Genomic DNA, 12,979 nt, shown 5'->3' with positions numbered 1-12,979 from the left:
ATATGGTGCATTACTTCACATATATTGATACCCTTTCTCGTGTCTTGGTCCCCATTTCCCTCCCCCAACCCCAGACCCTCATCTTGTTTTCCTCCCTTCCCTATCTGACTTCAAATAACAAAATAAGCATATATACAATATATCAGATAACCAGGAGAAATACTGTAACAATATGAGATAACAAAGGACAGCAAAAGAGATGAGAGATAACGTAGTACATTAAGGACAACAATCATTCATTCTATGGCTTTTGTTCCTTTCATTTCTTTGTCTTGTGTTTGTAAACTTTTGGTCCAAGATAACTGTTCCCTGTCAGAGAATTCCTCAGCAATTCTAGCCCGATTCTGTACTATGATGTCAAGGTTTTGGTGCATTTAAACGCAAATAATTGAATGCAGATCTTTGAGAATTTTACATCAATTAGATGAGGTACGGCATATTCCAATTTACTGCTCACAGTTTTCTTGTCAGTAGATAATTTATGAATGAAATATTTTTTATAAAAATTGACATGAACAGGTTAGAAATGTCTATTATTGATTATTTAAAGACAATATCACCATGTTTTACATATTATAGTCATTATGATTTGTTCCCTTATATGTGAATTGGAGTATTAGCTATCAGAATTAAATATTTAATTCTCATGATAACCTTATATATTACTTTTTATTCTCTTTCTTTCATAAGAGAGAATACTGAGGTTCAGCAAAATAAGATATCCAAATTCAAAGACTTTTAGGTGGGAGAGCTGGCCATAAGCCCAAGCTATTTACTTGAAAGTCAATACTCTTCTCACTAAACTACACTGCATGCCACTTAAAAAATAATATATTAGTATTCTGAGATTAGTAGAGAAGGCTCAACTGGACACAGATGATAGATCCAATAAATGAGATTTCCTTGGCACACTTGGCATTAGTAAGTAAAATTATTTCTACCACTAGGATATTTCAGAAAATTTTACAATTCACTCTATTGCTACCTTGTTTTCTAATCTGAAAAAAATCTCAAAGTTAACAGGAAACACTTACTGCTTTCCAGAAATAAAGTAAAAATATATTCAACCTGCTTATATTCTCTTTCCATGAATTTCCTTAGCAATTCTTTACTGACTTTCTTATATAAGGCAGACAGCCTCATGAAGGCTTCCTGCATTGCCTAGTGTTTGTGACTAACATAGGAAATGGATCTGACTTCCAAATAAAATATATAATATTACCAACTAATATATGAAAAGTGTCATGAAAACAAAACCAAAACAAACAAGACAAAATCTAAAAGTTAAACACCCAAGGAGAAAAAGAGTTTTAAAGGATAACATTATTGGTGAAAGGAATTTGGGCATATATTAAATGACAATTTATAGCATAAGAACTATACTGTCAAACCAAGAGACATATCTGACACAAAATATTCATAAGAGGTAATTCACCTCACAGAAGTTCTAAATTTATTATTGGAACAAACTGTTATTTAAAACAATATCATTTACCATATGTTTATATTGGGTAATGTACAGGGGAGTGTTATGCATACAGACTTGGAACCACGATGCTTAAAGAGAGCTAAAGATGAGATATGGAAAAACAAGAATCCTCCTTTCCCAAACATGTCTCCTTTAACTGTTTCCCATTTTTCTTAATACTTAATACCATTAGTACTGAAATAAATTCCTGTTTTATAGAATATAAAAATCCCTCCTTTTGTGTATTTAGATGTATATTTGGGATTACACAGTGCTTAAAATTTGGAGGATTATGTGTGAGACTTCAGATTAATATACCACAACTTCCTCCATAAAATTCCATGCCAGACCTCTGAGCCTAAGATTATCAGTCAGTCACCTAACTAGAAGATCATCAACTGGCTGTACTGACTTTCCGTACGGGGGAGGTCAACACCCTAATGTCTTTCTAGGGTACAAATTAAAACTCTAAATAGAGAGGAAGCAATCCACTTTCTAGTGAGGGAGGAATCTGAATTAAGCACAAGAGAGAACAAGAAGTTTTATTTACCAGGGTGAGTCACTGATAACACTTAAGTGGCCATAGACAAGGAGACATAGATTTGAAAATAGATATAACACATAGGAACAAATAAATGAAAAACAAATGTGAATTAGGTATTTATAATGGGGGAAGTAATGGAGGGTTACTGAAAATAAAATTCATTCAACTGCCAACAAATATGAAACAAACATTTACTTTCAATCCTCAATGATAAATTTAAATGATGGATGATAACACAGGGTGATCACATCTGGGCCCAAGGCTATGAATGTGTGTGTATACATACATATATATATATACAGACACACACACACACACACACACACACACACACACACACACATATATATGTTACTAACTTGATAATTTTAGTTCTACATACAAGGTTTTATTCTCTGAAGCTCCAGCCTCACCTCATACACTACATAGACAAATTTTAAATGTCAATTCAGTGTTTGCTGAAATTCAAATTTAATGTGCAAAACTTCCAAATTTTGCCACTATCTTTTTCAGAAAACAACTCAGTTCCTCTCAGTTACTGAAGCCAGCATTCCTTCTCATGCCCTAGAGTCTGACCATTTGCTAACACCTCCATAGTTACTTCCATTTTCTACAACACCATTGTTTCTCAGTCACATCATTGTAGGTCTTTCTTAATGGACCTTAATTCTTTGACTTCTAACATTTTCTCTCACTCCCATACACAAGCTCTTTCAACATGATATCCAGAGTATTTCACTATCTATGTCAGATAATACTACTCACTATTTGGCTGAACATTCTGTTTGTCACCTGTGTGTCTCTCTTCCTTTTTATTTCTTACATACAATGCACATTACACACACACACACACACACACACACACACACTCGCATGCACACACACACACACACACATACACAGAGTGAAATATGAAAGTTCTATAATGTGCAATAGGGTCCCGGATGCTCTGGTTCCTTTTAAATTTGAGTTAATCATTCTACTTACTTCTTGGTCTTTCCAAATTGCATTCACAGAGTGATTTCCTTGCTTTTTGTCAAAACGAAAAAAAATCAGGAAGGCCCATTTTGAGATCTTTGCAGTTAGTTAGCTATTCCCATTTCCTACAATGCCCCAGACTCAGATATCTTCATTCCTAATTCTCTTCCAGTATTACTCAAACTCTCACAATACATGAAACCTATTCCTATCGGAAACTGCTTTCAAATTTCATTGACTGTGCAAGAAAGGGATACAGAACAGAAAACATATATAAATGAATAAATCAGAAACAAAAAGTGTTGTTTTAAGGATTCTATTGTGGGATAGTGTAGTCTCATCCAGTTCCAATCTCAAATTGTTTCTCAATCAGCAATGTAAAGGATTACATGAAGATGTTGAAAAACACTCATCATTTGATTTTCTATTCCTTCTCTTGTACCCAGGACAACATCGATCTGCTTTCCAGACTCATCTTTCCCTTTATTACTTTTTAATAGTTTTATTGCATCAATGTATTTTAAGATGATAATTGAGTTGTACTTAACTTTATACAGTGAGCATGACAGTGTACAAAACTTTGAAATGTGTGGTCACTAAATAATAAGTTTAAAAATATTGTTGGCTGGCCCTGCTGTTTATTTAATCATGACTGATTGGATTCATATTCCATAGCTGTCCTAGGTTGAAAATTTTATACATTTCCTATTCTAAGTAGTGCTATTCCTGCTTCAGTCTCCTTGTAATTATATCTCTCTCTATCTCTCTATATCTATCTCCTCTCTTCACACACAATCCCAGCACTCAGATTGGGTGGTGTTGGCACTATATTCTCTTATCTTGATATCATGGGAGAAGATTAATCTGAGATTTGATGTGGTAAAGAATATTAAGCTAGCATCTACTGATATGTAATCATGTTTGGTACCTGTTCTTTTTGCAATAGTCTCCTCTTCCTTCCTTCCTTTTTTCTTTCCTTCTTTCACTTCCTCTGTGTTGGATGGCTTAGTCTGTGATTAAGCTTCTAAACTTGCATATTTGAAAACTAGAAAGCTATTTTTCAAGTCAAGTGATAAAATAATTTTTCAGTTTTGTGATCTTTCAATATCGTTAGCACTGTAAATCAGCTATATAATTTCCTAGATAATTGATTCTGAGTCCGAAATAACCTGATTTAAAATGACCTTTGGAATGTTACCTGTTTACAAGTTGGGGCTCTGGATAATGCATCTCATAGCTCAATGCAAATAGTTTTTCATTATCTGTTGTTATGGATCATCTGCTTCATTGCTCCTCATCATTAACATTGATAATGTTACCTAACTGTATTACTGCTTTCAAGCATGTCTGTTACTTTTGTTTTGTTTCATTCAGTATTCTTGGATCTTCAAACATTTTCAGATTGATATTTTAGTTCCTTGTCTCTGAAATTAAAACAAACATACAAAAAAGCCAGAACATCTAAAGTCACTAATGACCTCTAGAAGATACCAGTCAACAGAGAAGTTTAAGAGACTATATCTCCTTTATTGAACAAACTGTGTTCACTGGGAACTTAGGTAGGGTATATGGTTAGGGTGTCAGGCATCAGAGGGGATCTAGACATAAAGAATGCTTTCAAAAATTTATTAAATACCAACCAAAATCCTATTATATAGAAGGCAAACTTTAGATGTCAAGAAACCCACAATGGTGATTCACGCTCTAATGATGCGTACATTCTGACATGTATGATGACAGAAAACATTTTAGAGAGTAGAATGCATAGCATTCTATATTAGTCATATGGTAGTGACACAATGGGTTGGCCCTAGAGGGAAATTTCAGGCGTGATAATCGTGTGTGTTTTCCATGAAGACCTGCAATTTCAAATGAATTAGATCAGGGGACAATGAAGAACAGATGTGAAGGCTCTAAGTGAGAAGCAGGCTTGGTGTTCCCAAAGTAAAAGATATCACAAGAGCCTTAACTATAAAAGCTCCTTTTAAAACTCTAGGTAAAACAACCAACAATGACTGTAGAATTAAAAAATATATGAAAATTAGACTTTTAGAAAAAAGAAAGTGACAACAAAGGATGTCAGTTAGCACAATGATACAGGCATGTAGAAAATAGACTATGTAAATAGAAGAATGCACCTTGATCTTTAAAGCTAGTATGGATGAGGGGCTTTTGTTGTTATGGTATCAGTAAGTGGCTTTTACTGTTTGTCTTTTACTATGTGTGCAAGCACTCTTCAAATTATAACAATGAATAAAATTATTTAAATCTTTAAAACATTTCTATGGGACAATATTATGAAAGTATATACTTGAATGCATTGGGGAATTTCAGCACAGAGAGGTTGAGAAATTTCCACAAGGTCAACTAATAATGTGTGATACTTCAAGGGTCTAAATAGATATAGTCTTATTGGTAATTACAGTACTGTACATATTTAGAATGTTTTTTGTAATCAATTGCAAAATTGTCACTGGTTTCTCATCTCTCTGTATGAATAGCTTTCTGCAGTGGGGCATGGAGCTACTCCCATTGAGAGGCTCAGTTTGTTTCTCTACTTTATGACTTGTTTCAGACATGGAATTTGCTTTGGGAAATGAGACAGCGACAAATATGGCCCAAGAGGACTGGACAATATCGATGCGAGGTTACTGGCCTTTACTTGCCATAGAAGAAAAGTAGCAAGGACTAGAATGCTGACATTGCCAGATGAGCGCCAAATTCTATTCTTGTTAGTATCACCACATCACAAGATGTACCACCAAGCCAAAAGTAATTTAAGAAAAAAAAATCATATGTGCTTTCTGTTAGATTACTCAGCCAACACTTTATTGAGCAGTTGCGTCATTTCTTAAAGTTTTATTTATTTTTACCTTTTATTTTTTATTGTTGGGGTAATGTATAGAGGGGGTATATTTACATTAGGTAGGCAGTAGGTGCATTACTTCTTACACATTGATACTCATGTTTTTGTCCCCCTTTCTTTCCCCCCACCTCTTCCTAATCATCAAAACAGTTGAGCCATTTTAAGGGAACCTGGCCCAAATAGCTGATTCACAGAACTAAAAATATGGGAACTGTCACATCAAACCATGACATTTTAAACAGAGTTGATTATACAGTGACAATTAACTGATATGTAGGGCCAAAGTAAAATGTCTTCCTTTGGCTAAAAATGGCTTAAATGGATAATATGTCAAAGACAAAACATTAGAAGGAATTAATTCAACTGTGCTTTTCTCATGATTGAATCTGGAGCCAGTATCTTGGTTTTAATCAAATAACACATTAAAGACCACGACATTCCATAAAGCTTCATTGGTGAACACAATTCCGGCCAATCCTGTTAGTTTTTCTTTGTTTCTTTTTTTTCCCCTGAGTTTTGAACCCGTGGCTTGGGTTCTGTCACTGAGACTTTTTGTGCTCGACTACTGCTCTACTACCTGAGCCACAGTGCCAATTCCGATTTTTTTCTGGGTATTTTATTGGAGATAAGAGTCTCCTGAGCTGAAGAGCTCAGGAACAGTGCCCAAGCCCAGAGTTCAAGTCCCATGAATGACCCTCCTCCCCAAAAAATAAAGTGCAATTGTTGGGGGCCGAGTAACGAGCCATTCTAATAACTTTCTGCTGAGACCTGTAGTAGGGGTAAACAAGTGGACCTCTTTATCCTGCCCACCTATTGTGCTGATAGGCTCCCGCACCCAATATAAGGAGGGGAGTTTTGGAGAGAGAGAGAGATTCCTGTCTTGATGAAACTGCGTGGCGTTTCTGTTCGTGCTCCGGAGAAGCAAGGCTGAGTGCTGGAGGACAGTGGGCCCTCTCCTCTCGCGGCTTGGACTAGTTGGGGTGTGCTTTTCCCATCCCTCCTCAAGAGGGACTGGGGATGAAGGACCCTGACATGCAATCTTACTATTAGACCTGGGCATGGTGGCTCAGGCCTGTAATCCTAGCTACTAGGGAGGCTGAGATCCAAGGATTGTGGTTCAAAGCCACCCCAGGCACTAAAGTCTGTTAGACTCTTATCTCCAATTAACCACCAGAAAACTGAAAGTGGCACGCACTGTGTCTCAGGAGTTAGGGTAGTAACCTTGAGCTGAAGAGCTCAGGGACAACTCCCAGGCCCAGAGTTCAAGTCCCATAACCTACAAAAAAAGACTTTTTTTTATGATTCAATGATTTACTAAGTCATACATGCAAAACATACTGCTAACTGCATTAGCAAAAGATCAATGTAAAAACACTCCACAATTCTGCAACTGTCAATTAAAAAAACTTTTGTTCTAGTGGTTGAAAGGTCCAACACTGTGCTCCTGCCAGTGAGTTAAGGTGTACAGAACCGGGTCAGCACTAGCGGGTTACACAACTCGGACCCCGGGGGACATGGCAGAGCGCGATGGGAAGGGCCCGCCTGGGGAGGGAGGGTTGGGATTAGTCACATGACAGTGCTGGCAATCTGGCAAGACAGTGAGTGATGTTAAGGTTCATAGTTTTAAGAATATCTAAAATATTTTAAAAACTGTAAAGCTGCAACACATGATTTTTACACCTAAGTTACTAGAAAACTAAGGAGAGCACTTCATAGCTTTGAGTAAAGTAATGTGAAAACAGGAATGCACTTTTGCTAATCTACGAAGGAAAAAAATTTCTAATGCATTATTTGAAAGATTTTATAGTACAAGTAGGAGGCATATTGCTCATTAAGGGGATCTATAAGAAAAGCACTTCCTAAGTTAGTAAGGAGGGAGTGACGAGTTCAAGGGTGAGTGCAATGCCCATGTGGGGAGGGGCAGCAGGGAGGAGGAAAGGAACAGCTTAAGACAAGACACTGGCAATGCTGATCCTGCTCCTCTGCTGCGTGGCAGAAATGAACCGTGAAAAACCTTTCCCGGCATGCTCTTTTCAGTGGAGTTACTCCGAGTCAGTGTAGTGTAAATCAACCTCCACTTCATACTTTGTCAAATACTGTCTTCATCCTGCCATCACGTCGTGTGTCACCACTGCCCGCACTCTCGACTAGAACAGAACACATCATTAGAGGAAACACCCCACGAGTCCTGTTCCGGTTCGCCACGGAAGTGAGGCAATTGATTTTTGTTGTTTTTCAGCTCACTACAAAATCAAAGACTGCTCTAAAGAGCTGAGTGTCACACTCGCTCCTCCACGAGGACGTACAGTACAAGGTTGGGATGTGTTAATGGCAACCTGGTGCAGAAGAGGCACAGCGGCTCAATGGTTAGCCAGGCGTGGCCTTCAGGAGAGCCAGGCGCCTCCGCCACCAGGAGCTCCGGTCTCCTCCAGGACCCGGCTGGGCCTTTTGACAGTTTAGTGCTTAGTGTTCTCAGCACATCACAACTTAGTTTGGAAGGTATTTTGGCAACTCTTAATCTGAGCAAGAATAGGGGCTCTTGAAAAATAAGGCTTTTAGAAGGTTTGTCATTTTAGGGCTAAAATTTTAATAGAATGTGAGTTTGAACGCTTACATTAAAAAGAAAACTTTAAAATTACTGATTGGTTCAAAACGGTTTTATGGAAAATTAATCGGTAACAAAAACTTGGCATTGAGTGCGAAGGCTCCACTGTTTTGAGCAAAGCGTACAAAGGGTCCCAGGGGCAGGAGTGGAGAGGAGCGCGATTTACAAAGGCAGGCATTTTCTCTTCCGCTTCTTGAAGGGGGGGCGGGCAGAGCACAGCGCGGATGGCTTCATCGAACACTGTCTTGAGGCCTCGCTGGGTGAGAGCAGAGCACTCCAGGTATTTTACAGCACCAATCTCCTTCGCCATGGCTAACCCCTGTGGGTAGGTGATGGGCGTTAGCTTCTTCTCCTTCAGCTTCTCAATCGTGTCTTTATCATTTTCAAATGATGCAGGACTCACAAGGGAAAAGCAAATTAAGAAGACATCTGTTTGCGGATATGAGAGGGGATGTAATCTGTCATAATCTTCTTGTCCAGCTGTATCCCATAAGCCCAGATTCACTGGTTTTCCATCTACCATAACATTGGCAGAATAGTTGTCATAGACAGTAGGGATGTACTCTCCAGGAAATGCATTGGTGGTGTAACTGATCAGCAGGCAAGTTTTACCTACAGCTCCGTCTCCCACCACCACACACTTGATGGCCTGCATCGGGGCCGCTCGCTGGTCAAGATGGAAACCGCAGGAGGGTAGACGCGCGGCTGTAGGCGGCAAAGCACGAGGTGCCGGGGCCACTGTCCACGCCGACTAAGCCTCGGTGGACTGGAAGCCCAAGCCCCACAGCAGCCACCACCCAAAGCTGAGGAAAACTGCAGAGAAACAGCCAAAAAAAGACTCTTAAATAGCAAGGATAATAGATAGTCATGAGCCACTAGAGATAGGGGGATACTTTAAAAAAAATAATTTCAGTGTATAATCAAGTATTTCAAAACTAAATACTGATTATGAATGGTTATATTTGCTACAACATTAACCTTATGTGATTTTACAAATGTTTTTATAAACACTTTATCCACAAAGTTCATCATGGACAGCCTTTGAACAAAACACATATGGCATTAATAATGCTAAAGAAAACAAATCATGTTAAGAGCATGTCAACCATCTCTAATAGAAGAATAAAGAATTAAGTTATTTTTAGTACTCAGAAAAATCAGATACTGGGCTGGGAGTTTGGCCTAGTGGTTAAAGTGCTTGCCTAGCATGCATGAAGACCCGGGTTCGATTCCTTGGTACCACATACATAGATAAAAGCCGGAAGTGGTGCTGAGGCTCAAGTGGTAGAGCTCTAGCCTTGAGAAAGTCCAAGGACAGTGCTCAGGCCCTGAGCTCAAGCCCAGGACTGGCAAAAAAAAAATCAGATACTACATTGTCTTCAAGATTTGCTTATCTATCAACCTCTGATCTGACAGGATTTATACAAATATTTCCCTCACAAATGTAAGGGTACTGAGTGAGCACCCATTAAACATGAATATTAATCAGCCTCCACTAAAGTGAAGTACAAATTTATATTATTACATACACCCTGCTTCCTTAATACTTTTATGCTTGTATGATTATGTGACCTGTTGGTAAGATTCAGGGAGAGGGAACCAGTACTGTGCTATTACATTTCTGGCAGGAATTACAGGTATCAAGAGGATAAGATAGGACAAGAATCAATTTTATGAAATCCCAGAGACCATTATTGTAAGGTTAAGGAGGAACATTTTTTTCAGACATTCCTCATGTCACAAAAAGCATGGGAGTAAAGAAAGTGAGAAGTACAGTATGCTGTTGATATGGAACTGAGAAATCAAATTATCTCAAGATAGTCACTTCCTAACCACTTGTCAACAACTCCCTATGCATCTGGGTTTCAAGAAATCCATCCTGTCTCATGCACAAGAGAGGTTGGGCAGAAAATGCGAACTGGGAGTTTTCATTAAGATGAGACACATGATTACATACCTCTGACATAATTTTATTTCAGAAGATTCATTTAAAGTGTTATGCTTCAATGCCATGCTTTTAAGTTATAAGGACAGAACAATTACTGTTTCAATCTGAGCGATAAACGTCCATCCTATCTCCTACACTAAAAGTAACTTTCAGCTGATACAAAGGCAGAAGAAAAATGATTTAGATGAAAGTACTTACTATCCATGGAAATAAATATTATGGAAATTATCACTAAAAATAGACATTATCTTGCTTTTCCAATCTTATTATTAGAATAGTATGGCTAAATCAATGTTTTCCAATTAAGAAAATATTATATTATATAATCTAGACTGGGTTCAAAGTCATAGTCTTGCTGCATCCATTTCCCAACTGCAGGTATTATACAGCTGTCAACCACCAGGCTCAAGTTTGACTGTTTGTTTCTTTAAATAATTTACCTAGGCTATGGAATTGTATTAATAGAAACAGAACATGAAGACAACCTCTTCTCTTCGTCATTAAAAAAAATTCTATCTTGTTAATAGCATCATTATAGGACATCTTGCTTCTTCCCTGCTGAGGCAGTTAGAAGAGAATTTAGGAAGGAATTTATTATCTTTGTTGAATGAGACTTCAGAGGTGGATTGACAAAACAACCCGGCTTTGCTATTTCAGCAGGAAAATATGTTTTCTATTTCAAAAATAAAAATAAGCGTAGTACAATGTCATATATACTTTATATTGCTTTAAGTTGGATTAAATCCAAGCATACTAACTATCCCTACACAGTATTGTTTGTTTATTTATTTTTATTTACTATAGCATTTTCAGGGTAGCCTGGAACACATATATTTATGTATAATTTATATTACAATGATGTAATTTGTTCTCTCTGCACAGACAAATCTTTTAAATTGGGGCCGGGAGTTTGGCCTAGTGGTTAAAGTGCTTGCCTAGCATACATGAAGACCCGGGTTCGATTCCTCGGTACCACATACATAGAAAAAACCGGAAGTGGTGCTGAGGCTCAGGTGGTAGAGCTCTAGCCTTGAGAAAGTCCAAGGACAGCTCAGGCCCTGAGCTCAAGCCCAGGACTGGTAAAAAAAAATCTTTTAAATTTTGTTTTATATGTAAGAAACTATTCTAATTCAAATTCTCATTTTTTTCTTCCTTCGTTCCTTCCCTCCCTTCCTTCCTTGCTTCCTTCCTTGCTTCCTTCCTTCCTTCCTTTCTTCCTTTCTTCTTTCTCTCTCCCTCCCTCCTTCCCTGTTTTGCTAATTGGCAATAAGAGACTAATACAAATATAAATCCACAAGATCTATAAAAGCAAGGATCCAATTTTTGTTGAGTTTTCTTCAACAAACATTATTCAAGTTATAAAATAGCATTTAAACTTGTCTTCTTTTTTAAAATAGTTTTTTATTGTGATTAATAGAAGGGTTACATTATATTCACCAGATAAAAGGTGCATAACTTCACAACCATTGATGCCCTATCTCATGACATGGTAAACTTTGTCTTCTAAACTGAGATTAGGGAAGCCTGATATTATAAGGGGTACCATATACACATATATGTATATATACATATACACATGCAAATCTATTCATATATATTCTCTTATTTCATTCCATTTTATTTTGTGGTACTAGATACTAGCCTTAGTCATGCTAGTTTAAAGCTCTGTCACTGAATTGCACCTCCAGCTATTAAAGAATACCTCTGTTTTGAACTCTACAAACGGGACAGGCTCTGCTACTTCAATTCTCTTGAAGTCTGCAGTATTTTGCACATCCATAATCTCATGGAAAGCAAAATGTTTACTGCCCAAGGTTTTGAACTTGAATGTGGCTTAATGGTAGAGTGCTTGTCTAGCATGTACAAAACCCCGAGTTTAATTCTTCAGCACCACAATAGAAAAAAAGAAAATCAAAACAAAATAAATAAAACCCAGAAGTGGCGCTGTGGCTCAAGTGGCACAATGCTAGCTTTGAACAAAAAGGAACTCAAGGACAGGGCTCAGGCCCTGAGTTAAAGCCTTAAGACTGGCTCTAAATTAAAAAAACAAAATACATATACATGGAACTGAAGTTGTGGCTCAAATTGGTAGAGCACTAGACTTGAGCTGAAAAGCTCAGAAAGTGCCAAGGCCAAGTGCCATGATTGACAAAATAAATAAATAGATAAACTAATAATAATAGTTTCAATATATTTCAAGACTCAAAGCATAAGGACAACTGAGATTTGATTGCCATTAAACTTTGACTATTTTACATCAATAATTCATTTTATATGCTATTTGTCTATGTGATTTTTTTTTTGCCAGTCCTGGGCTTGAGCTCAGGGCCTGAGCACTGTCCTTGGACTTTCTCAAGGCTAGAGCTCTACCACTTGAGCCTCAGCACCACTTCCGGCTTTTTGCTATGTATGTGGTACCGAGGAATCGAACCCGGGTCTTCATGCATGCTAGGCAAGCACTTTAACCATTAGGCCAAACTCCCGGCCTCTATGTGATTTTTATACACAAGAAAAGTTATGTCTCTACATGTAGCAGAAACTGAAACAAGAGAATCTACAAAATTATTAAT

At 37.6% G+C, this 12,979-nt stretch overlaps 1 pseudogene; it reads right to left on the bottom strand.

Annotated features, from left to right (window-relative positions):
• Positions 1-8,623: 8,623 nt before the first annotated feature.
• Positions 8,624-9,126, bottom strand: LOC150064914 (ras-related C3 botulinum toxin substrate 1 pseudogene; annotated as a pseudogene).
• Between the last annotated feature and the right edge of the window lie 3,853 nt (positions 9,127-12,979).

This window comes from Megascapheus bottae, chromosome 3 (genome assembly GCF_031878675.1).
Source record: "Megascapheus bottae isolate mThoBot1 chromosome 3, mThoBot2.hap1, whole genome shotgun sequence".
Lineage (NCBI taxonomy): Eukaryota > Metazoa > Chordata > Mammalia > Rodentia > Geomyidae > Megascapheus > Megascapheus bottae.
The sequence above is the reverse complement of the archived record's forward strand: the minus strand, read 5'-3'. Positions and strand labels throughout refer to the sequence as shown.